This window comes from Rutilus rutilus (genome assembly GCF_951802725.1).
Source record: "Rutilus rutilus genome assembly, chromosome: 5".
NCBI classification, from domain to species: domain Eukaryota; kingdom Metazoa; phylum Chordata; class Actinopteri; order Cypriniformes; family Leuciscidae; genus Rutilus; species Rutilus rutilus.
Window position 1 is genome coordinate 9623919 of NC_140213.1, and position 23192 is coordinate 9647110.

Below are 23192 nucleotides of genomic sequence, written 5' to 3' on the forward strand. Positions count from 1 at the left end.
TTAATCTGTGACAGGATGCATGTAACTAAGTGACAGAGCGGTCTGTTAAAAACGCAATTATGGCGAAGTAGTATGTCCCAAAGTGCTAATGAGCGCCAAACGCACTTACCTTAAAAATAAGGTGGAAAGGTAATAAACATTTGATCATTTCTGTGGGTCTAGTCTTTGCATCTGTTTGTTTTAGGTTTAATTCAGGTCTCCTCTGTTGGAGTAGAATTGGCTAGGTGGATTAGTCACAAAAAAAACTAGGGTCCTAGAAATGCGGTCCTAGAACTCTAACTGCAGCCTTCTGTATTGCAGGAATATAGTATTACCAGGTTGAGTGTGAAACCAGACTAAAGTTGCGAGGGGCACTGGGAACAATCACACTCAGACTCGGACTGCAACAAACGTGCCCAGTGTAAAATCCCCATATAACTAACCCATTTGTAGGATGATATCCTGAAGATTATAAACACTGTGGCTACAAATAAATGGCTTAACACATCAACTCGAAAAGTGGAACGAGTTTGGTGTGGAACTATCTATTTGACAGACCAGTGGCAGATGGGAAGATAAAACTGCCAGTATGTTTGATCTTCAATTCGGTATCATTGACGTCAAGCCTGACTCTCTGTCTTCAGCCGTTTAATTTCAATTTCAGCTGTTTTCATAAAGCTAATGTATGGTGTTTTATTGTATTTAATGATCATATAGATTAATTTATGATGCTTTTTGCACTCTTTTGCTTATGTCCTTTTTCTTTTGCAAGAAAGAGATTCATACAGGTTTGGAGCGACATGAGGGTAAGTAAGTGATGATTAAACATTTAAATACTCTCTGAACATTGGGATATGCACTCAGTGTTGGTCTGAAATGGTTAATGATGTTTCTGGGAGGTTTTAGACGGCTGTGTGGGTGTCTGTATTTATGTGAGTTTACCTGTACATATGGTCCTGCAGTCAAGTATGTGGTCAGTCAGCCTTAATGGTTTGTGACAGGCAGTTAGGGAGAACATAACTGTGAGAGTGAGGCTCACCCATACACAGTCTGGCCGTTGCGTCCTCCAGGCAGCTTGAGTACTATGGAGGTGATTAGATGTACTTACTGCACTAATGTAATTATAGCCGCTGTCATCTCCTCTGGATAACAGGGCGCACTGCAGCCGGTGTGTGGGAGTGTGTGTGGGTCAGTTGAGCAACAGTGCTAGTCCAGGTCAGGAGGATTTGCAGCAAATAACGGTAATTACCTACAATCAAAGTCTAGGGTCACACACATTTGTAACACACCTGACAGACCTAATATGTGTGTGCTGACATCTGTCCCTCATCTCTTGAAGAAATGACACAGAGGCTATCACTGTGCCATAATTTCAAGATGTTTCAGGTTCTATCTGTCAATGAAAATCAGCTATGACCAAAAGGATACTCTGATATTCCAAAATCACAGGTCTGCTTATTAAGGAGGTATACAATTATAAACAATATAACAATTAAATAATGGCATGTAAATGTGTTTAATTAAAAACATATATGCAACTGTATTGATTTATTACTGTATTAATTATTAATATTTTTATACAATTTATAATTTATACTAATATAATACGTTTAATTATTAATTAATACTGAATGAGAATAAGCGATTCATTCAAAGCAGAAACAATATTTTTTTTATATATATATACAGTACTTTTAATTTCAATTCAGTATACTTTCTTTTGTTTTTGCAATTTATTTGTTAACAAAGAAAAAACAGCTAACAAGTGGCGACCTACAAATGCTCAACACCTCTCCAAATCCTCTTGCCAAAAGAAAGCAAATAGAATTTACACAAATACACCCCACCTAATCGCTCTCTCTCTCTCAGTGACACGAGTCCCTATGAGTCTGTGTGCATTCAGGTTTAAGTCCCCACTGGGATAGAAAAACATGCACACACACACACAGACACAATGATATACTAGTTGTAAATTTAGTAGATTAGTATGTGATTGTGAAGTCTGACCCTGGGGATATGCTTCATCATGTTGATCTGATTTGACATGATCTGGCCTCTCAGTATTCTGACCGGCTCCACTCAGAAACCAAAATGACACTTGTGAAGCATGACTCAAACTCATAAGACATAGAAACAAACAAAACTTCATATTAGTTCAATATTTCACTTCCCAAATATATCCTCAGTGGCAGAATGTTCCTGCAGAAGAATGGTGTAACCTTTGCTTAAGCGAGCTGTTTGTGTCCCCTGAAGAAATGTGGGTAAATACTCTCTGAATTTATTTATTTACCGTTTCAAATCGGTTTGTCTGATGAGAGTGCTAAAGTGAATAACTATAGCTGCTTGTTCAGGTTAGTCCTCCTGGGTGTGGATTTGTGTGCGTATTTTTGTCTTTGGCTTCGAGATGCCAAAACTGGCTGTGCCACGCAACCACATCCCGACCCTGCACCCTCCCTCCGGACACGCCCAAAAACACTTACGCCTGCCAGTCTATACACAGACCAGAGCTGAAGACATTCATTCATTTTCTCTAAATCTTTAGGACATTAGGACATCATTTTTTATAACTTTAGGACTTATTAGGACATTGTAAATGGGTCATACTATTTTTCTGATTGAATTACTGCTATAAAAAGACAATAATCCCTGTGTGAGGTGAGTAATCTAGAGTAGGTGAATCTTAAAGTGAGGCTTCATTTTAATGTTGGTGTTTTGGCAGCTTTGGCAGTTCAGATATCTTGAACTGCAGGAGATCAGAGGCCTGTTGCATGAAGCAAGTTGAATGAACTGAGTTTCTGAGTAGGTTTAGAGTTGACAGATCCATAAAAATCCAACCTAGTTTAGATCATGTTCAATGGGTTTACAACGCTCGGATTTAACATTCTCTGTCAACTCCAAAGTTTACGAATAACTCTGAAGCGTGTGCACCTGGAAGTGTGACGTGCGACAAATAGCCAATCACACGAAACATGGTAAAACGTCAGTTTCACTTCTCGCGAGAGAGCCGACACAATTCACTTCTCTGCTGAAGATTAAGCCGTGTAGCATAAGTTACCATGGCGATGAAACCAAATTCTTGAGCCCGTTTGCTCAAACTAATCTCAAACTTACCTGGGTAGCAACTGAAAACTGAATAAGTTTACTTTCTGCTGCGACTAAATCCAGCTCTTTATTTTATCCCTGCTGCAACCTATGCTGACACCCTGATCCTGACTGCACTATTTCCAGTGGCGACTCATGGATTTTAAAATAGAGGAGGCAAACTAATTGTATCGGGTATTAACACCCTAACTGCAGAAAGTGAAATACTCGATCGTGATTGGTTATTTTTTTTTTATTTTTTTTTATTTTTTCACCAACAGAGGCAAAAAAGGCATCAAGTACATAGTCTCACTTGATAGAAAAGCTTTCAAATTTTGAAGAAAATATATTTTGATCATGTTAGGAGGTTCTTATGTTACAAGACTGCTAGGAAAACCCCAGAAAAAGTAATGCAATTGATTTGTTTCGTTATTATCCATGCTTGACATGATGACTATAAGAAAGTATATATGACAGGCCATACAATCAAGTTTGGGCTTGTTTACAAGGAGTGAGCCAGCTCTCAGATTTAATCAAAAATATCTTAATTTGTGTTCCGAAGATGAACGACAGTCTTACGGGGTTGGAACAACATGAGGGTGAGTAATTACTGACAGAATTTTCATTTTTCGGTGAACTAACCCTTTAACTTTACTGTTCTTTGCTGACATCAAACTTGGAGAGGAGAGAACACAAGTCTGCCCGATTGCTGCTCCCGCAATTCACTCTCATGGCAGCTTTGATTGACAGCTTTGACACGAGGGGGAGGCGGGGCCTTGAGTAATTTGCAGGGCCCTACGCAATTTGCGTAAATGCAATTCATAACACAAAACGAATATATATGTTATATTCTCAGCATTGCAACCAGGAAGTCTGAAATACCTATCTGTTAGCATGCCCATTCATTTCAGTGGCCGCCCCCGCAAGTACAAGATTTGAAATCTGCCATGTGACTAAATACTCTGTAGCTGCAAGAAAATATTATCATGATAAAGCTGATTGGCTGATGGCTTAAACGAGGATGTGCACAGTCCCAAATCCTTCACTAGTAACCAATTTGCGTAGCGTGCGTATAGGGCTCTGGAAGCAGGCGTGCCTGTATGTGCTCACTCACAGCTTTTTATTGAGGCGGGAACTTTATATTTATCTTTTTAAAGAAAAGAAATTGCAAACACATTCAGGTTTTCAACCTCTACCCGTGACTTTTATAAATAAAACAGCTTCACTACTGAAAGCTACATTATATTTCTCAGCAATGAGGTGATAACTTCGCTGTAATTAAACCATCAAGCTTCACTATTAGGTTACTCACTCGCGTATGTGCGCACGCACGCTCTCTCTCTCTCTCTCTCTCTCTCTCTCTCTCTCTCTCTGGTTAATTCATTCGAATTCATAAAAAAAAAGAAAAAAAAAAGATATATATAACAGGGCTACTTTATTTCACTTCAGAATTCCAGATCTGAGCTGTAGATAAACGAAAATTATTTCCGGACTATATCTGTTCCGTCAGATTTTTCGCTGCAAAACATTCATGAGTCATGACAGCTGTTATCTTGTCCTTGCTGAAAAATAATCATGACCACCCGACATGAATTATATAAATAATTTTAATAGCATGGCCATTCAAAACCAGGATCTACCATGTGGATAGTAAAACGATCACCGAAAATCATATTGGGCGGGAATTAAAGGGCCCCTATTATGGATTTTTGAAAATGACCTTTCATGTAGTGTGTAACATAGCGCTAAGTGAATGAAACCATCCTGCAAAGTTTTAAATCTGAAAGTGCACCGTATATAAAGTTATTGTCTTTCAAAAGTAAGAGTCGACTCTGAGTCAATTAAATTAATAGTTTTTCAAACGAGTCATAAGCCGTTTCGTTGTGACGTCAAGACGAAACATTAGTATATTGCCCGCCCACTTATTGTGCACACAGACACCAGGGAAAACTTGAACCTCAAACTGGCAGCTGATTCCTGTGGATACTGGATAGCATCATGTCGAGAAGACAGCGCTGTGCTCGACAATGTGAAGATAAAGACAGTTTTTTCTTACTGCCCAAGGACGAGCATGTGAAGAATCAGTGGTTAAAATTCATATTTACCATGATATCACAGCAGTATAATCCTAAACTTTTGCTGTGTTACCTTTATTTCACTGACGACTGCTTCTCAAATCTCAGAGTTCAATGCAGGATTCACAAACCGCTTGCTCTTGAAAGTTGGTGTTCAAAAAACGTTGTTTTGAGTTTTATATTGTGTAGGTCTCCTGCTAACTGGCTAACTCACGTTATTACTGTCTTACTGAAATACTTCTGCTAATCAGTTGTGGGCCACGATTACCTATAACTGTGTCTATTACTTTGAGGAAATATTTGCTTTACCAACGTTTATGTTACATCAGATCATTCACTCTAAAGCTCTGCTAATGTATACATTGTATACATGCACTGTTATTGATACAGTTTCCACGTGTTCACTACAATATATTAGAAAAATACTCGGTAAATAAATTAGTACAAGTAAAACAATCGGTTTGTTGATGGACATGCACTTGTTAATGCTGATGGTGAGGAATTACAGTTGCAACATCTCATATAATGTACCTCAAACTGAGTAGTGTATCACTGAGAAACGTCCTGCTCGAGTCGTCCTTGCGATGGAGGTTGAATAACAGTTCTTCCAATGTTTCATCATCAGACTCGCGCTCGCATTGATATGGTAAAATTGACGTCATTGTTCGTTACTGTGTTTAGTTTACGGTGTAGAAAGCCTCAGGACAAGCTGAGCTGATGTTGTTATGGCAATAGGTGGTTTTGTTTTCGACGCGCTGTATACAGTAGGCCAATCACAACAGACTGAGCTGTCTGGCCAATCAGAGCAGAGTATATAGCGGAAAGGCGGGATTTAGAGAGATTGATTCATTTGGCGAGTTGTTTGAGAGTCATTGAAAATGTGATGATGTGCAAATGTATATTATGAGGAAATTAAACAGTTTTTTTTTTACCTTTGATGCATGTAAACATGTTGTAGGAGACTCCACAACAACATTAGGAAACTTTAAAATAGCATAATAGGGGCCCTTTAATGTAGGGGAGCGTGTGGTACAACCTTACGCGGGGTTAAATGTAACATAGACCTTTTACATAGTTAGTCAGGGTCAAGCAGGTTGTGTTTCCGCTCTTTTTCTCTTGCTGCCAGAAGACGGGCTCCTGCGGATTTGTGGAAAGTTTTGATAAGATTTTGTGAGGATACTGGACAAAGAGTGTTTTGACACCATGCAAGTACATTTTTTCATCATACGTTTTTTTTTGGTTTCTGAGTTGGGTGTGTACGTCACCAAATCTAACTTTATATTACCTTAGTAGTTGTAGTTGTAGCACAGTGTTACAACTGAGCCGCCAAGTATACAACGATAATGAAATTAAAACAGGGAGCCACACAACTTTTCAGGTTTGAGTATTTATTTATATATTTAGTTTTTTGGACTTTCACAATTTTTTTTGGAATTTAATTGTCAAAGTATGATTTTTTCACATTTGTTAACTATGATCACTTGTTTATTTATTAAAAAGCCTGTTTTCATGCAATAAACCCTTTAAAATGTGATTTTGAGCTCGTTTTTATTATTACTGTTATTATTAATAATAATAATTTTGCATGCAGCTGCCACACACAAATATAATTTAATAGCAATTACAATATTTTACGATTTATGATTACAATATCTCTATCCATGATATTGATCCATAATTGAATTATGATTGGATGAGGGATGGATGTATGGATATCTATCTATACAGATGTACAAACTGTGCAACACAGTGCAACTGTACGGAAATGGTAGGTCCTAGAAAAAAAAAAAAAGGAAAGATTAATCTAACTTAATATTTTTTTTAAATAATTGAGCCAAAACCAAAATGTGTTAGGTTGTGCCCCGCATTCCCCTAAACACAGATATCGGATACCAGTCGTGCCAAAAGATCCGATCTGGTCAAAAGATCAGATGCAGTGTAAATGCAGCCTATCTTGTTAAAAGGGACATAATAAGTCCCCTTTAAGACTAGATTATTTGCTATCCCAGACAAGACTGGCAGAAGAGTGGGCAACAAGAACCTAGTTAGCAGAAGAGTGGGAAATGGGACCAAGTGACAGACACTGTCAGAGGTGTTGGAATTGAAAATGATGGCCAATGGTCCATGAAGTCCTCAAGCATAGAGTGGCAGAGGAGTTGTAAGGACAAAAAACGTTTAAGTAAATTGGAGATGGAGGTGTTGAACCTCTAATGGAAAAATGGTGTCTACGCTGACTTCATGTCAAAGAAAGTACAAACTTGCATAAGAAATGTGTTGAATTAAAGGGGCCAGACTGGTGCTGCTCTGTTCTGGTGCTGCCAGTGGGCTGTTTACTGCTGCAGTCTGATAAAGCAACTTAAACAACAATAAGCTTGGACAAAAAATACAAACTGAAGGTCAACACAATTACTATCCCCACATAATCCTATATTTCTCTGCTCTCTTGTTGAGGTTGAGTTGTACATATGGATATGTCTACTTATGCTAAACACACACACAGACACACACAAGACTCGAAACATACTCCACACAAGTACGTGAACATAGGAGCATCTAGCTATTCAATTTCACAAATTGCCACATTTTGAAATATGACAAAATGCAATTCATAACACAAAACGAATATATATGTTATTCTCAGCATTGTTATCAGGAAGTCTGAAATACCTATCTGTTAGCATGCCCATTCATCTCAATGGCCGCCCCCGCAAGTACACGATTTGAAATCTGCCATGTGACTAAATACTCTGTAGCTGCAAGAAAATGTTATCATGATAAAGCTGATTGGCTGATGGCTTAAACGAGGATGTGCACAGTCCCAAATCCTTCACTAGTAACCGTCCTGGGCTGTGTTTTCCAAAAGGATCGTAAGCCTAAGTTGTTCGTAGGACAATTGCCACCAATGGTCTCTGTGATCGACTTAGGCTTACAATGCTTTTGGGAAACGCAGCCCAGATCTGTGACCGCATAGACAGCAGACAGAGAAAATATAAATATATTTATTGCTTTTAAGAGCCTTCCAAAGCAAGACTTGGATTAATTTTGTGAAGATTACCAATACTAGCCTATACAATATTAGCCTCCATAGCATGTAGCAAGTGCTAATAGGGCAATGCTAATCTGCAAAGCATTGACCCTTTGGTTGGTGCAAGAGAGTCTGTAGTCTACATTAGTGCAAAAACTGTCTGCAATTAGTTTTCACATTCAGGTCAACTACTATCATAACAGAGCAACAGGTTGAACATAATCTTGTTAGCAAAGGTAGCTTTTAAAACATGTTAGCTAGCTACTTAAATAACACTTGTGGTGTAATTGTCACTGTCTGGTGCACAGGTGGTCCCTATAACCCCCTTGAGTACCGTGGTTTGTTATGACCACATAACCCTAGAACACACTATGGGGCTGTTTACACCTCACAATTTTCAACAAAAAATGGAACACTTTAAGTGTTTTGATCGTTCATTTACATGACAACAGCGTTTTGAGGGCCTGCAAATGCTACATTCTGAAACTGGGTTTCAAAGTGCAAGTTTAGGAAAATGGGGAGTTCAGGCACATCCGTGTCACGAGTTCAGGCGTGTAGGTTTTTTTTTTTTTTTTACAAAGGCATGCATAATGCAGCGTTTTTTATCGTGAATCTTCAAAAATGGGTTGTGTAATAGCACTTACTGTAGAGCTAACATTAGAGTACAGGGTATTCTGGGAAACCAAAGCATTCTGGTTTTAGATGTTTCACTCCCTCACCCGCTTAAAGAAGATGTTTGTAAAGCAGGAAACTAGAGAATACTGAACACACACACATTTGACTCTTGCAGACAGCGGTCGATGCCCCTAAGGGTTCAGATCTTGTTAGCAGAGTAAACAGGCTCCACCTTAGACAGCTTTGGACTCCACCCCATTTGGGAATCACAGAGAGAAACCGAATGGAATTGGCTGAATATAGGAGGTGGAATCTAATTGCCTGGGTTGTTAGCAATTTGATTAGTATACTTGGTTGCTTGCCACACAGGTTTGTGCTTTTAACATTACACATTTACAGACAACTTTTTACTTTTCATTAAATAAAAATCTCTCTCTTTCTCAGGCCGCTGGTCATGGGTCTGTCTCTCTGAGCTCAGCGTGTTCTCTCTGGAGATTAATTAGCTGATAATCAGACAGAACAAGTGTTCCACCACACCGACACTAATTAACATTATGCTTAATTAAAGCTTTACTTTTTGTGTTGTTGAAACCTGCTTTGTTCTTTATGTTCTGTAAAATGGTTTGTCATGCTGCTATTGCTACGGGTTAGAGAAATTTCTCTCTCGCTCTCATTTTTCCTTCTTTAATTTTACATGAAATTATGTTTGACTGTAGTGTATGCCTGTATATGGTTTTACATGCTGTATATCAAGCTACATTGTTACATGTTATACTGTCTAAACCTGCCATGGTAAATTGCATGTGCATGTTTGTCAGTGGGAGGGGTAATGTAACTACTCCATATTGGGGAAAGCTTGCCCGTCTCCAGATGGTACTATGTGGCTCAGTAAATCAAACCCCCCACTGAGTTTCTTTTGAAGATTTTTTTTTTCTTTCCTAGAAGCATTGCCCATATCCAATATTTTTGTTTATAGCTAATAAAATAGCATGCAAGAGCAATGTTCAGTGACATAAATGACAAACACAGCTCATGTTGAAATTATTTAATAAATGCCTTATCCTGTAGCTAAATGATTGCTTGTTGAGTAGTATACAGCTATAATGCTATTTTGTTTGACAAATAGATAAAACCTGCTCTATGTCAATTCCTATGTCACTCCTAAATTTGGCTCAACAAACGGTATGATTATGTCAGACTGCCTGTTTGTTGAGCAATGGCTGACAGGAATTACGTTTGGCGCCCCTAGTGGTGCCGAAACTAAACACCACCTTGACATTAAGATGTACACCTCTTTTTTGTTAACATGTTTTTCCGTGATTTTCTTCATTTCATAATGATAATTATATACAACATTCACATTATAAGGTCAAACCATGCAATGAACAAAATAATGTTTTCTATCCACCTTATTTTTCACGCAAGAGCAGGCGCTGCCATTTTTTAAATATAATGTGTTCGATTTCCGGTAAACCACTTCCGCTTATCGTAGTTGTATTGTGAACCCGTAGTTTTGTGTCGACTGTGTAGTTTTGACTGGCTAGCTATCTTTTAATATGGAATGCAGACAGACTGGCGTCCTTTGCACAATTAGGGTGTGCCATAATAGCTGGCTCAAGCGTAAAAAATACCTGCAAGAAATTTGTTTTGACCATAATCCACGCACCAGGGGCCTCATTTATAAAGCTTGCGTACGCACAAAACGGGGCTGAAACCATGCGTACGCCAGTTCCTGCGCAAAAGGTGGGATTTATGAAGAAAAACTTGACGTGAAAATATGCGCACCTACACGCAAACTCTGACCCATGCGTACGCACATTTTGGAGACGGAGCAGTTTGGCGACACCGATGGTGAGTTGGAGTTAAATGTCTTTTTGGTCACTTTTAGAATTTAGAATTAAAATTAAACATAATACAGAAAGATAATACAAATATAATTTCCCTCACCAAGCCTGTCACTTGAAGCAAATATCCATTCCTTCTTATGTCCGCGCCAGCGAGCGCGTTGGGCCGTTTAGTGAAACTGACGCAGTTTAAATAAATAAAATAATGATTTAAACTATGTTTTACTTCTGATATAAACATTTAGATTAAATATGCCATTCAAATTATGGAGTTAAACACTTAAACATGAAATCATACTGAAAAGTTACAACATTTTTTTATATTCAATTCAATCAATAGAAATATTTGTTGTGGATGCGATTGTTTTTGAACACTTTTCCTGTGGCGTGCTGCGTTTTAATGTTTTAACCACAGAGATAATTGCTTATCATGATAATACCAGATTGTCTGAGAAAATAGTTTCGTGCAAATAATGCCCAAGGCCTATCTGTTTCCATTAAAAATATAAATCAATTAAAAATACAATTCGGCAAGTGGAAAAGATTGAGAAAAACTTTCTCTGAAATGTATTTTACACTATTTGATTTATGTAGGCTATTCAAAAACAAGGCAAGGATAACTACTTGATTTGTATTAATGTAATGTTTCTTGTACCGTTTATATCATTTGCATATGATTATTCATCCACGTGATAACGTTTAAGTTATCACGTGGATGAATAATCATATGCAAATGATATGTAGATGAGGAGCTGCATAGTAAAACTAGGCGTTGTGATATGTAGATGAGGAGCTGCATAGTAAAACTAGGCGTTGTAAGCTCCATATATGGTTATTTCGGGTGGAGACGCATGTACGCACAATCTTCCGCTGACTGGGATTTATAAAGTGAATTCTGCGCAGGTACTGGCGTACGCACGGTTTTATAAGTCTGAATATTTTTTTGCGTACGCCATTTTTGGCTTTTGTGCGTACGTACACTTTTAGTAAGGTTCCTACGCACAGTTTTATAAATGAGGCCCCTGAACTGAAAGTGTATGTGGAGCACCCTATGATCTGCGCTGCAAGAAGCTCGCCGGCTTTGGTTAAAAGCATTTTTGTAATGTGTGAACATGCTGGCAATGCAAGTTGCTTGTTATTTTTATGTTTTAGTCAAATAGTTTATCTGTTGCATTAACCGTTTAATCACCATTTTGAGTTCTTTGCACACACATGCTTAATGTGTGACACGATGCAGTACATGTGAAACAGTGTCTGTTAAATTACGTTATTAAGGTTCTAAACGCAGCAGTAGTTTATGTATTTCTCTTGTGTGTATTTGAGCAACACATTTATGAGAAACTGCCAACATTTCCGTACTTTTTACTCTTTCCACGTCGATAATGGCAGACCCACAGAAGATCATCCCTTTAATATTTGGTCACTTCTTTATGATAAAAATGTTACAGCCACTGTAATTTCTTGAACAATAACGTGGACATCAAAACACGCACACTCATGAGGGTTTACACTTTTATTTTTAAGTCACGATGCATGAACAGTTTACATATTTAGAAACATATTGATGTATTCTCCTGTGTTGGTAGGTTTATAGATTATGTACGTTACAAATCTGGTGAAATTGCACATATTGCATTCCCATATGAACGCTATTAGCAACCCAATCTCATAGCAAATGCAGATATGGCATTTGTTAACGAGCTGCTGAGACGCGCATCGAAGACCCGTCACAACACAAACTAATTGAAAATGTTCTCATAAGTTGTTAGACCACTTCTACATTTCATCCCCCCACTGTGTTATACACCGCGGGTGTGGTAAATATTAACCATGGTGTTTTGTGCGTGCTCTCACAACATGGCTTCTTACCTACCGGCTAGCGAAACAGAAGTCTAACACATTAAAAGGAAGTACATCATCGTATTTACTTCCACGTTGCAAAATAAGGTGAATAGAAAGCAAGTCCCAGCTTCTAAAAATGTCAAACATTAGAAGACCAATCAAAGGCATAGGCATCTTTTTTTTTTTTTTTTTTCTGTGGTCTAGGATGTAAGTGTGTTATCCTGACCAAGAAAAAACATGTTTTGAGGCTAATTTAAGCTAAAGAAATTGATATTACCCTGGGTGTTGGTGAAATGTTATTAAAACATAAGCTTGGCAAACACTGGTGATTTTTCTGTGCCCTAATTTACGTAGATAAGCTGTACTTGCATAACTAGAAAAAAAGCTGCCTGGGGTGTTTCCAACACCAGGACTTTGGCTCTACCTCTTTTTCTGCATATCTTTTATGTTTATTTTCTTCCAGTTTCAACAATTTGATTTTATCTGTCAAGACACAGCATATTAAAATACGAGTTGAATAACCTTTTTCTGTTGTAAAGTAAACTACACGTTTCATGCCCTGCAGAATTATATGACACAATTAGCAACTATTTCCTTTTAGCATGATGAGGTGATACACCATTTTTCATTGAACTTAAAATTGAATCTAGCTGAAAATATTCCTTTATATTGTGGGTTAATTCCATTGTGTTGTGGGCTAATTTTCTTGTGTTTTGAGGTAATTCCGAGGAGCTGTGGGCTAATACTGTTGCATGGTGGGCTAATTCTGTTTTGCTGTCGACATTTGTTTGCTTCTCAAATGCAGTTGAGGCTGAACATACACACACATACACTCTGTGGCCGTAAATAAGGTGAATTTTATTTTGCCCCTGAGAAGTATAATGGTAAAGTTACCTCTTAGATTGGCCGTTCATCTAGCGGTTGAAATGACCGCCCTGCCTACTCTGTTCCACACCATCAGGTTTTCATGGCCTGTGAACTGCGTGTGGTCCATTTTGATCCAGCACATCTGAACAGTCTCAAAGTCATTTCTGAAGCTACAAATCTGATGGAACATTCTAGCATTTAGACTGCTTAGAAACACAACAGAACAGCAGACGTATTAGTTCCTCTTTCATGTTTTGTTGAACATCAAGGATGATGAACTCCTATCAGCAGAGCAGAAATCAGAACTGACAGAAACAGAGGAATACTCTGTGTCTGTGGTTTCTCTGTAAACTCAACATCATGACTGAATTATTTAAAATGTTTTTGGTATCAAAATGCATTTGTGTGTTCTATTCCCGTCTCTGCCTAAAGCATGTTATACACCTGCACTAACAAAGCTAATATCATCAAATCACACCCACTGATGTCTAAATAGAGCAAGAGAACAAGAACTGAGGTGTAAACAGCGAGAAAAGGGTAAAATGGAATGTTATGACCTAGTACTCAAATATCTTGTCTTTTGTGATTCTTCTATGTCAGGTTTAGGCAAGTTCGGTCCTAAAGAGCCGCTGTCCTGCAGAGTTTAGCTCCAACCCTAATCAAACACACCTGAACAAGCTAATCAATGTCTTCAGGTTCACTAAGGCTACAGGCAGGTGAGGGTTTTTTTCAGGGTTGGAGCTAAACTCTGTAAGACAGTGGCTCTTTAGGACCGAACTTGCCTACCCCTGTTCTATGTGAACAAGACCACTGATGTTAGTGAATGTACCTATTTAACTGAAATATCCTGCCAGGTTAGATGAAGTAGTTTCACAGATCCAGACCATTTTGGTTGTTTGTATGAAGTCTGATCCACTTACCATTGCTGTTTAGGGACAGGTTTATCTGAAATAGTTAATGCTACACTGGGAAAGCATGGGAGCTGTACAGAAATGTGTATTTAAAAATAACTTCTTTAGTGAGGACTATAACTATTACTACTAAAATATAACATTTTAAGAGACTTATTAACCTTGACACAGTCAGATTGTGGAGATCATGTCAAAAACATCATGTCAGGCTTGGTGCAAATTTATTTTAACCTTATTATTGAAACTTTCTTGTGTGTCTCTTGGTAAAACCATGTAAATCAGTTGCATCCACTAAGAGTTTCAGTCACATGCAGGACCTGTTATCAGCTCTGCTCTAGAGGTACAAAGAAAACCGCCACAGTGTCTGAACACTGGCCCATGAGAGGCAGAACAAACGGTCCAATCATGGTACTGGCGGGATGAAAAGAAGTTCTGATTGATGTAGTGCCATAACATTGAGTAGCTAATTACTACAGCCTCCACGAAAGAGAGCATGGTTCTCCACATCAGCCCCATACAGAGAACCACGGCTTACAACCACTTCAGACTCCAGCCATAGAACATAGCCAACCTAGATCGATCGATCATTAATGAGATTGGGTTAGTGACAGAGATGCATTGAGAGAGAGAGAGAGAGAGAGAGAGAGAGAGAGAGAGAGAGAGAGAGAGAGAGAGAGAGAGAGAGAGAGAGAGAGAGAGAGAGAGAGAGAGAGAGAGAGAGAGAGAGAGAGAGAGAGAGAGAGAGAGAGAGAGATAAAGCTGCCCCTAAAAAGTGCTTAGGTAAACAATATGATTAAGAGGTTGGTTAATCAGAGACCATTCACATGTACTAATAGCTTTGCAGTAAAAAGCAGAATAAATCATGTTGGGTATAAAATGAGACCTACTCATATCATCCATTTCAAATTTACAAAACCCTATGGTACATAAGAATAAAATAAACTTGTGATCAGTCTCTTTACATGTCAGTCAGATTATCTCTTCCTGTCTGATTTAATGGTTCTTGGCCTAAAATATGCAAAGTCTAGACTTTATGCTGATAGAGACCCTCTGCATGTGCTAATAATGAATCATGCTGTGCTTTAGATGAAGACAAGCTCATATCACCCATTTCAGATTTACACACCCCTAAACTGCACAAATAAACAAAGCAATCTTTTGTTGGTTCCATTACATGTTGTTTAGACAGTTTCATCTTGTGAATTTTAATCCTGTGATTTTAAGACAGAATCAAGAGGTCAGGCTATGGCTGATCAGCACTGGTGTGTTAGCCTCTGGTAGATGCCATAGCTACACCTTGTGGTTCCAAAAGCCATCTTTCTTCAACATATCGCAAACATTTTGTAATATTATTGTAGCTTTTTCAGTGCCTGGTTTTAGACTTCAGACATTTCTGCTGTCAGGATAGCAAAGGTTCTTGTAGGGATTAGTCCAGAGGTCTTCAACCCTGATTATGGAGACCACTGTCCTGTAGAGATCTCCAGCCCTAATCAAACACTCTTGAACCAGCTAATCAAGTTCTTCATGGTCACCTGAAAATCACAAACAGGTGTGTTGAAGCAGGTTGAAAGTAAACTTTGCTGGGCAGTGGGTCTCCAGCAGCATAGTTGAAGTCTTCTGGATTAATCGCATGGCATTTATAGCTCAGCTAATTGGCTCAAAATCTTCTATAATTCCCATGAGCAAAGATGGCAGATTTCAAATTACGTACTTCCAAGACCTATACCAGGCAAACAACTGCCAATGAGATAAACAGAAATGTTAACGGATACCTTTCTCCAGGTATTATAGACTAAAGCTGAGCTCAGACTACAGGAGTTTCATGACGATTTATGTATGATTTTCCCATCCCGACATTCGGAGAAAAAAACACGTCCAGGGAATTGGTCTGTTCAGATGTCAGGCCCAGATTATCTGGTAATGTGAGGCGTTTACAGATCAAATCTTAAACCTCCGGATGTGCTCACGGACACATTGGAGCCGTCTTGACAATATTAAACATGTTTGATATTTAGGATTTTACATCGGGAAGATACAGCTATGATTACGTCAGTACTTCCACAATAGCCAATGGGAGACAAGTCTACAAGGAGATGGAAGTGACAGAACTTCTGAAATGGCAACGCGAAACAAGCAGCTGTACAGGTCCAGTGGACAACGGAGATGGAGGAACGGCAAGTCGAAATCTGACAACAACACGACTGCCTTAATAATGTCTCCTCATATAATGTCAACAGCAAATTGCTGTGACACAGTATCCATTTTGTTTACATCGGTTTCCCCGTGAGATCACGTGAGGTGATAAATCTGGCATGATAATCTTAAGAATATCTTTTAGTGTGTGATGCGCCATGATTTTCAAATCTTGTAGTGTGTGCTAAAGCCCTGCACGGGCCTCAAATCTAGGCCCTAGCCCGGCCCTGGCCCGAGACGCTCAGGCCCTAGCCCGACAGCTCCTCAGAATTCTCAGCCCGAGTCCGACTGGAGCCCGTATTTTTTCCCATTACACAGCCTGCCCTATACTACTGTTGCAGCCATTATAATAGTTCCGTTTTGTTTACAATGGCAAAGTAGTTATGTTTCTTTTAACTTCTTTATTAAGTCAATTTAGACAAATGTTCGGAACAATTTTTGTGTAAGGTTTTAAAAAAAAAAAATGTTATGACGTCCAAGCAGCCGACAGAGAGTTAAACATGTTTGATCAAGTTAGCCTCTCAACTCAATACAAAATCCACACTAAACACAGAGCGAGCTAGTCTTGACAGTTGAATATAAAAAGAAGGATAAGCCTAAAACAGGCACGAGGCCCGGCCCGCGTATGAACTATGACGTGAAAATTGTCCCGAAGCCCGTCCCTAGGAGCGTAAATAAGTCGGGGCCCGTCGGGCTCGGGATGAAAGGCAGGGCTTTAGTGTGTGCAGGTTTGAGATTTGAAAGAAGAAAATATGTGAAGATTCTCCATACTGTATGTGCGTGATGCAACCAGATTTCACAATCGGTTAAGATTTTAAAACTCCTGTAGTCTGAGCCCGGCTTAAGCTACAAAGTGAGACAGATTTATGCAGGTTTTCAAAAGCCTAGTTCTGCAAAACTAGGTATGATGCAATGGTTTCCTTTCCTTTATTAAAACTCCCTCATACCTCAGGGAGGGTTTTAGGAGGAAGTGAGGGGTTGGCATAGGCTCGGGTTTGGGGTGGGTTAAGAGATGTTTGGCATTCAAAAAGAGAAAGGGCACTTGCCTAGAGCGGAGAGATGAATCTACCCACCTCTACCAAGAGAAATCATACATAAGGGGGCAAACAAAACATTAGAAAGTGTGAATCTGGAAGACATACACGCAAGTCCCTGCAGACAAATAAAACAAGCTGTGAAAGATAGAGATGAAGAGGATACGGCAGGGTGAAAAAGGCAGGAAGCTTCCTTTCTGTTCAGAGAAAGCGAGTAGGCATTAGAACCTACAGAGAAACACATACAGTATACGGCCGCGAGCGATCGCGTATGCTAATCACTCACAACCAACAACAGCCAAACTTTGAGTGGGTCAGGATCTTTACCTTCCACATACAAGTAAACAGTCATCTTTTTAACTTTGCTCTGCATTTGCATTGTAAATTAATTGTAATTTCTGCATAAATAAAACCTTCTTCGAGAGAGTGCAAATATGACTCTTTTGTTCATCAGTGGGAAGAACAGGAAAAAGATGTATATCTGCACATGCTCTCAACAATGGCGGAGAGGTAAAGAAATAGAGCGAGAGAGAAAAAGAGAGAGATACCGAGGGACTAAACATTGACTTCCTTTGAACGTGTTCCTGCTTTATATTTCCCTCAGCTGGGGGAGTCTAGGGACCCAAGCTGGATCATTCTGGACTTGCTGATTCACTCAGCCTCTGTAGATACTGACGTGCCTCTTTTATATGGGCTTAAAATGACCCAAATTAGTCCGAACCTGTCGGTGGCTCTTTGAAACGGGTCAACAGAACTACCCGGCTGCACTCAGCCCAGGCACAATCTCAATATCATGTTTTATTCATCACATGTGAACGTGGTTGGGTGGGGTCTCCGCTCATGGGCAATATGGATGCTGCCTGCTTCAGCCAAGCCCTGGCAACAAAACAAAGACACACACACACACACACACACACACACACACACACAACACTCACATACACACAGAAAGGATTTCATATGGCACTGAATGGAGAAAACAAAACAAAAGAACTCAACGAGCCAAGGAACAGAACAACAATGGAGACATAGCACCTGTGAAAGAGTTGGGAGACTTGCTAATGCTAACAGCTTTCAGCACGTTTTTGAACCCCTACCAGAATTTGATGGTTGCATTGGACATCTGTAAAAGAGTGTTACAGATCTATCTATCTATCTATCTATCTATCTATCTATCTATCTATCTATCTATCTATCTATCTATCTATCTATCTATCTATCTATCTATCTATCTATCTATCTATCTGTCTATCTGTCTATCTGTCTGTCTGCCTGCCTGCCTGCCTGTCTGTCTGTCTGTCTAAGTAGAAAGTAACAATCCATCACCATATCAGCAGATCATATATACAACATCTGTTTATATTATACATATTATTGTATCTGTTCATTAAAGAAATGTAAAGTTATGAAACGTATATTATAAATGTAAAGACTTTTGGTGTCAGAATAGTTTTTTGTAAGGAACAGATAGAAACTAAAATGTTTATCACTGATAAGCTTCTTTTCCATGGAAGCTCTCAAATCACTTTTGTGTTCAAAAGATGATTGAAAAAGTGCACGCCAATGCACTAAGTTTGACATTGTTGACACAAAAGCAGCACTGAATCAACTTGAGCAAAGTCTGTTCATCACAAAGTTCTTGTATGGCTTCAGTAGATTTCAAAATAAAATAGCGTGAAATACAGAATAATTACAGCATTTGTATGAACTCATCCTTTGTTTCTGCTTATCCCTATTCTTCTTGGTCTACTTGCATGTTATAGTATTCTCTTGTTCTTCTACTGTACGTTATTTGTTTTCCAACACAAAACATAATTTGGTCAAACCAATTAAGCACATTAAATTAAATTAAGGGAGATGGAAGATACATCAGCCTCTCCACATAGATTTACTAATGAGCAAAAATGGTTCGACAGTGGAATATTTCCCACTACATTTCACCTTTAATTCAGTAATTGCTGCTGAGATGAGGGTATGGCTGGCATGCTGTGTACAGTTTGGAGTGGTAAAGTGCATCCCTACAGCTAGAGTCTCAAACACATGCTGGGGCTTTATGAGTCTTATTAATTATTCAGCATTTAGCATTATTCAGCATTGACTATTTCAAATAACCATTAAAAGGCGAAACCTCAACAAACATAGCTCTATGCACCCACAAGTTACGAGCTAATTACTTTCATGCAGAAAGAATCTATCTTAAATGATTTTCTTACCCCACTGTTATTTTTCCCTTGTTTAAGGAAGTTTACACTTTAAACAAGGAAAGTTACCAATGGGATAAGAAAAATAAAATGTATTGAAGATATATTCTCTGAAAAAAATAAAAATAATCTACTGTTTCATACAGTTTTGCTAATCGAGTAAATATATCTTGCTTAAAAAAAGCAAGTGCAGTGTGGTCTGTAAGCAGGCAGATTGTAACTCATAAAGTATTTGCAGATTCATTCAATTATCAGGTGTGCGATCAGCCAGTCCTGTAAACACGTGCTTACACCACACCAGAACAAAGCGCTCATGAATACAAACCTTTAGCCAATCTTGTAGTTTCTCTGGATGTGACATGCAGAGAGTCACGGATAACAGTCATCCCCCATAGTTTCCCATTAATACCAGCCCCCCTTGTCAAAACCTGACCCAATCACCTTAAACATTTGCTATTATACACCAAACACACATCTAGACAGACTTTCAAACAGCAGAAGGAAGAACTACGAGGGAACGGGGACGTCTGAAGTGTCTCTCACACATGCACAGCTGAAACAAAAGCATCGGAAGACACCAGGGACTTACGTTCAGTCGGGTTTCTGCAGGACACACACGCGAGAAGAGATGGAGAGAGCGCGCTCCTCTACAAACTGGACAGTCACAGGCTCAGACTGAGAGACAGTGGTCCACATGCACGCTGCTCTCTCTGTCATACACGCAGCTGCGAGGCGGAGTGTGTGTGTGTGTGCGAGCGTAGAGCGCAGAGAGAGTCAGTGCCACACACACACACACACACACACCCTTGTCTGTTAAACTCTTGGGAGTTGAGCTCAGAGCACACATACACATGCACCCTGCAAAGCCAGACTGCAGCGGTGGTTCTGATAAAGCTAGGTTCTGGAAGCAGGTTCGGGATGACAGCCAGAGGGGAAGTTGTGTGGTTGTGGTTGATAAGACCACTCAGCTGTGGCAGACAAAAGGAATAATGTGAGGCTAATTGATCACTTGCTCCCTCTGCGCTTTATTTGTTCCTCAGAATAACAGCCGCGCGTGGCAGGGTATGAATCAATACAGTGTGGCGATATATATCGAAGCGATTAGCCAACATAGACAATTTGATTTCTTTTCTCCTTTCCCTTAAGCACCATATTATCACAAGTTATTTTATTTGGGTCCCTTGGCAAAGCACAATAAGGTGTGATGAACGTTTCTGAAAGGAGAGTGTGTTTCGGCATAATTGGCGTTCTGAATTTGGCACTTTTAATAATCAGAGAATTTTAACAGGAACGTAATGAGTCCAGGTGTGAAATTAGCATTCAGACTTTGCCACGCGGAGAGATCTGAGAGAATGAAAGCCTAGTTCTGGAGTTTTTCCTCATTGTCTTCGGGCTGTTCTTGAGCTGTGAAACACAATAAGCCCACGCTGACAGTTTGAAGACAATCAGACATTCAGTCAATACTTGCGGCACAGGCAGGCGACCAGACCGAGATCGCAGACGGCCCTGAGGGTGCTGTCTCGGCTAAATGCGCACACACTCTTGCACACGTGCTGTGACCATCCCCCTTTTTTCCCCTGCTGGTTTTTGAGAGCACACACACGCCCCCCTGCACAGTAAGATAAGCTGTCCTAAAAGGTCACTAAAGGTCAGCATGCGGCAGAAATCATTTGTGCAGTACGGCATGGGTCATTAGGAGACATTAGGCCAGGGGTGTCCAATCCTGCTCCTGGAGGGAGAGTTTAGTCCTGCAGAGTTTAGCTCACGCTTGCCTGGAAGAATCTAATAATCCTGATGAAATTGGTTTGTTTAAGTAGGGCTGGAGGTAAACTGGATTGTGGCCCTTCCAGGAATAGGGTTGGAGACACTTGTGTTAGGCCTTGTGTTGTTCCTGTTCAGATGAGATGATGCTCCATAGACATCTAATGCAGGGTTGTGCAACTCCCTTAGCTCCATCCCTTATCAAATACACCTGAAAAACCTGAAAAGTCTTCAGGATCACTTGAAAATTACAGGAATTTGGGAAGTAAACTCCACAGGACAGTGGCCCTCCAGGAACAAAGTTGCCTATCCCTGATCTAATGCATTCCACAGGTCTGCAATTCAGCTTCTGCTCACATTGTTGTGGTGTTGTTGTGTTCAAATTGATAACTCTTAATGCAAGTATGTTTCTCATTTCATCATCAGGGACCCAATAGTGGACATTAGCATAAACCTGGACTATTCAATTCCGTTTCTGGAGAGTCTAGTTCCAATCCTAATTAAATACACCTGCCTGTAATAATCCAGTAATCTTTCTAATACCTTTATTAGTTGTGTTTGTGTTTAATCAGAATTGGAACTAAACTCTGCAGGTCATGGCCCCCAGAAACGGAATTGAATACAAATGCCCAATTCCTGGAATGGACAATATGACTCCCTCTAATTCCACTTGTCACCGACTAGCAATACCAATTGAGCAGCCAGTCATGGTTCACAGCTATGCTCTAAACTGACGAGATTGACAATTTTTGTAAAATTGACTATTAATAAAGGGACAAGCCAATAATCCTTTTGATTTGCACCACCTTCCTGATTAAATAGGAAATTTGTCAGCAAAATATGCTTCTCAAGCCATTTCTTTTGGGCTGACAGACATTTGCAGTAACCCTAGCACCCATTCAGTACTAATGTTTGCTGTGGCCACAGTAAAGTAACAACATACATTACACATACAGACTGCACACTTGTGAGGCATTCACATTTGTGTACATGTGCTGAGTTTGTAGAGTTTATGGCCTAGCACTTTCCTCTCAAAGTGTCTCTCTCTCTCACACAAACACACACACTAACACAAGCACTTTTGCCTTTACATGGCTGCATTGTAAGTTTTCGTGTGTGAATTGAATGGCTCAGCTAACCGCATCACTGTACTGAACCACAAACATATTCCCACTGGATGCATAAAACCTCAGCAATCCAGGTCAGATGCACTCTTGCCACACACATACACACACACACACACGCACGCAGACTACCTGTATGAGATCAGTAATGTCAGGCTCTAGCTTCCTGTCACACATGACCTGACAACACTGATGGGACACACGCTGCAGGTTACGTGTGTGTGTGTGTGTGTGTTGACAGATGAGTATGTTGTGCATTATGAGCTATATCAGTTGACCTTTACAAATCTACAGAATCTGATCAACAGTTGTTTCACTGATGTTACATGTACATGACAGTTGACAAGAAATGATTGAAGGCCAATTTTCCCCAAAACAATACAACACAGCAAATAAAAATAAATTATATATATATATATATATATATATATATATATATATATATATATATATATATATATATATAAAAACTATAAGAACAGCTTGAATTTAGGCTTTTATTCACATATAAACATTCATCAACTCACACATCAGTTGTGGTAAACGGAAGCCGTGTAGCTGTCAATGGAGGGACAGAAAGCTCTCAGATTTCATAAAAAAGATCTTCACTTGTTTTCCGAAGATGAACGAAAGTCTTACA

At 39.4% G+C, this 23192-nt stretch overlaps 1 protein-coding gene across 1 annotated transcript in view; it reads right to left on the reverse strand.

Annotated features, from left to right (window-relative positions):
• The window catches only part of sema6d (semaphorin 6D), a 132616-nt gene extending 112217 nt beyond the window's left edge, over nucleotides 1–20399 (reverse strand). The window contains exon 1 of the mRNA XM_084408661.1: nucleotides 20257–20399. The gene's annotated coding sequence lies outside the window, so the exon portion shown is untranslated. The remainder of the gene's footprint in view (nucleotides 1–20256) is intronic.
• Between the last annotated feature and the right edge of the window lie 2793 nt (nucleotides 20400–23192).